Source organism: Glossina fuscipes, unplaced genomic scaffold (assembly GCF_014805625.2).
Source record: "Glossina fuscipes isolate IAEA_lab_2018 unplaced genomic scaffold, Yale_Gfus_2 59442, whole genome shotgun sequence".
Lineage (NCBI taxonomy): Eukaryota > Metazoa > Arthropoda > Insecta > Diptera > Glossinidae > Glossina > Glossina fuscipes.
The window spans coordinates 4,926-9,466 of NW_024002154.1; the positions used below are offsets into that span (position 1 = coordinate 4,926).

At 35.9% G+C, this 4,541-nt stretch overlaps 1 pseudogene; it reads right to left on the bottom strand.

The window, feature by feature from the left end:
* Positions 1 to 3,754: 3,754 nt before the first annotated feature.
* LOC119643239 lies at positions 3,755 to 4,525 on the bottom strand (annotated as a pseudogene).
* Positions 4,526 to 4,541: the final 16 nt, after the last annotated feature.

Here is a 4,541-nt window from a genome sequence, read left to right on the forward strand (position 1 = left end):
GATCTGAAGTAAGTCCGATGCAGATAATACCGCTTCGACGTTACCTTCCGTAAGCGTGATAATCCCGCTGTAGATATACTCAATCAGTGCCTTAACGGCAACTACGTCCACATCCTGCAACTTGACAGTCCCTTCCCTCCTCTCCTTCATATCAGCTGTAAAAGCAAATATTCAAAGATTTCATTGAAGTCCCACTTGGCAGTTTCCGGGGATCACTTACTTTCAAACATCGCGGCGAAGTAATCAGAGGCAATCGCGAGTGCAAGCTTATGCACGTGGATTAGTTCACCATCTACGTCCAAAGAAAAATCAAAGAGCTGTACGGCAAAGTGATAAAGCATTAGTTTTAACGGGTGCTGGATTAGACAGACCTCCGCTTACCTTTTGATTGATACGTATTTTGTTTAAACGGTCCAGAAAGGTGTTCCCGTAATCGGAATTCTTGCATTTTCTCGCATAGATGCTTTCCACTTGATTCACAATTTTGGCGGCCATACTGATGGATAAATGCACAAAGGGAGTACAAAAATAAAAACTGTTTAGAATTGAAGCCGTGAACATAGTGTAAGCAATATTCAATAATATAGATTTCAACGCACAAATGTAGAAACCAATAGACGGATGCAAGTTCGTTATGGTTATAATTCGTTACCATAACTCGTACATATTTCGCGACACATTAACATTAAACACAAAACCATCGATACAAAATTACTCATACATACTCTGCACATTAAACACAGTACAATATGTCGATGCCGTGCGGAACTTCGCTTTATTTTACAAACCACATGTAGACTGGACTACCGTTTGTTTAAACATAAAATCGTATCAAAATTTTCTCGTACCCACCTCTTAAATTGTTTTTATTATCTTAACGAACGATGACGTAAAATGAATTCTGTTTTGAGTCTTTTCTTCTAACAAAAACGGATTTCTTAACAATCGCCCTTTTCTAAAAACAAATTTTGCTGTTAAAACAGAACGGATTGCCACGTGTGTAATCAAGTGAATACTGACAAAGTAAATCGAAATTTTTTCTCTCTTGTAATCTTATTGTTGCCATAGTCTGAACTAGCAATCATCACAAACTATGTTATCATATAAAAATAAGAAAACAAAGCGAAGAATGCGAAGCGGTAAGAAATATAAATAAAGAGGTGTAACATAAGAAATAAATATCAATTTGATTTCGATTTTTATCTTCTCACTAATTTTTAACTTTAGGATTCAAAGGTTGCCGTTACTCAAACAACTCAAAAGGTGGGAAGAAATACGTAAGAGCCTATACTGTCGACACCTACCATCCTATCCACAAGAATGTACAATTATATACTTTTCCGCTTTTATGTCACTTCGAATGAATTATGGAGAATGGAGAAGGTCTATCTGAACTCCCATGGTCACTGAAAGTGGTGGGTGTACCTTATCATTGTCCACTAATCCATTCTCGATAGTCATTGAATAATCCTTTTAACAGCGGGTTTGAAATTTTCCAACTAATAAAAAGAACAACGTCTTCAGTAATACAATTTTCATTACAATCATCCACTTTCCTTAAAAAAACCTTTTCACGCTCTTAGTGTGAACCACTCCATATAGATTAACAAAAAAGTTCATATCGATATATGCTCACGGTTCGATATATGTTCACGGCATTTGCTATAATATATAAAATTGAGATAAAGAAATCGGCGAAACTCGTAAGAGTTCAAAAGGGAGTTGAAATTCGAACTCTTTTTGGAGGACTCTCAGAGCATTTCCTCTACGCGCGTCTTTTTAAATAGCAAACCGTAGGAAGCTTAACTGTTTTTTAATTATAACCAATTAAATTGGACCTTATTGTTGAATGATAATATAAATAATTAATTCACTTTGTATATTTGAATGAAACACTGTTCACGGATAGCGCTGTGGATATCGTTCATTCTAAATAGATGGTCTTTTCCACATAGAGTTCGTGTAAAGAAGTCAATAAATTTTTTGCAATCTAAAAGCAATGTTGTTCTTCATGCTAAAAGTATATTATATATAACAAATACGAAAATTATATTCGATTATGAATGATGCTCATTTACGATAAATCACAATGAATACACTATACAATTTTCTACGCCCGTCCTGTACTATAATTAATGAATTAATTTTTCTTAAGTCTTTTTTTCAAGACCATTAATGAAACACATAGCAACACTTCTGGGTTTTCTTATCGTTCTAGTACATGGGACTGGGGAATGTTTACCACGGATACAATGCGATTGCGCAAACGGACAGATGATTGGGCGGACGTGCTTAGGTACACTCCAAACTTGAAACTAGCCTCAAATTTACATAGTTTATAGAATTTTGAATCTAGCTTTTCTACGTTATAAAAGTTTTGAAGAAAAAAATGAACTATAACACACTAAAAAATAAAATGGTCGTAGAATTGTTTTTATATTCGTATAAATACTACAGCGTCGCCCACAAAACATACGTCCAATTTTTTTTAGATTTGTCTGCTGCAGTTAAATGGCAAAAACCTACCCCTTTTTCCTTTTGAAAAACAGAGTTGTCCGCACCTAAGATAGTAGCACAGGCCTGTCCTTTGACCGATTTGGCCGGTTTTCAATATCAACCTGCGTGCAGGAACTTCCAACGCTTCTGCCCAATTGGAAGTCGATGGTTCGTTTTTGCGGTCAAGGAAACGTTTCCAACATACTTTACACAGACAGACAGAGTGCCGAGCGGACATGCTTAAATGGTTTCAGCATTGCTGGCCAAAGACACATGTACTTTCTGGGGTTCCTGAAGCCTCCTTCCGGGAGCTTGAAAAAGTTTTAACAAACTAATAATATACCTCATTCTGCGGTTATAGGTGCAAAAAATTTTTTAAGTAAGCTTTTACTTAAGTGAACTAAGATGTAACAAATAAATTTCAACCCAATCCCTCTTATGTGATTATATACAAAAGCTTAAAAAGTTGTCACAGACATAGCTCTTTGCGCGGTAGAGCTTTTACAAATTTATACAGGCATGCTATACCGCATGACAAAAAAAAATTTAAAAATGAAAACAATAAAAATAGATTTGAAGTTGAAAGATGAGAAAAAAAATAGAAAGACAAGAAAAGGTTCAATCAAATCTTCAATGAGTTCACACTGAGTAAGTCCGTTTGTGAGGTCTGTTGTCCGTACTATCGTCCGTTGGTCCCTTCTTAGTCAGTCAGTAACCGTTCCCAGTCCCCGTATCTTCACTCGCGCATACATCCACTCATAATCCGTCTCAGCGATGGCGTACGCCGCTTAGCTACACATTTTTAGCCAAACTCTTTTAATTTTAACTTTTCTTCCTTTTGACGTCTTAACTCGTTATTTTATTTCTTTATTAATTTCTTCAAAAAAAAGTTACAGTAGATACAGTAGTTAAAGTAGATACAAAGATAAGTTCTTAAATTTAGCCTACCATTTATATAGGTTTATGATAGGAATTAACTCGATGCTTTCCTTACCCACGGCTTATTGTTGTGATCCGGTGTTGCTCCTAAACTGGAATTGGCGATAGGTGTCCCCTGATCCTGGTTCCTGTTCGCAGCAACGAAGTGTTCCCTTCGTTGATTTATGCTTGGTCCGGAAGGTTGTTGTTGATGAAAAGTTTTGTTGTTTGATAGAATAATAGCGTCATTGAACGGATTGTAAACTGATATATTTCTAGCCGGTTGTAGCGCAGCAAGCCTTATTCATAAGCACTGAACAAACGATAAAGCGGAGTGGCATTAAGGTAAGCCCTGTAGGGTTTCAGGAGCCATACATTGCAGAGTGTCACAAATTGTCTTTGGGATGAAACCCAATCTTAACCATTTGCTTAAACCGAAATCTGCCAATTTCAAATGGTAATCATGAGTTAAGAAAATATTGTCTGATTTCGCATCACGATAAATTATTCCAGCGTTGTGTAGAAAATCCAAAGCCAGAGCAAGCCGAATAAAGACGAGTCAAATCCAAAGAAAAAGTGCAAATATTTGGAAATAATTCACCATTAGATACGTGTTCGCATAATACTTGTAAATTATGACCATTTTGTCATATATCGATATGCCGGACATTAAAAGGATAATGACTTGATAATGATATTGACTTCATTTTTAATTTGTTGTACGCTATTCTCAGCGATAATCTTTGACTTTTTTAAAACTTTTTAAAGCATATTTCCCGTTAGGTAAAACATCATCAATATTATTATCAATATATTGTTTCTTATTTCAGTTGCGATGTTCTTTATCAATCACTTTGAACATAACACCATAAGCATATTTTGCGACCAACTGTTCAAAATGAAGTTCTTTGTTGCGACTTGTGTCTTTAAAGTGTGTACTGAAAGTGGTACTTGCTGGAGGTTTATGTCACTGCGTGTTTGAGCGGCGTTGTTGTATGACTGTGAAACTGCTCCTGCGTATAGGCCTATAATGTTGTTGCTTTAGAGAATTACGTCCAGAAAATCAAAGATTCCAATTTAGGCTACCCAAACTCCCAAACGGCGCTGTAAGAAATTTTAAAGAAAAA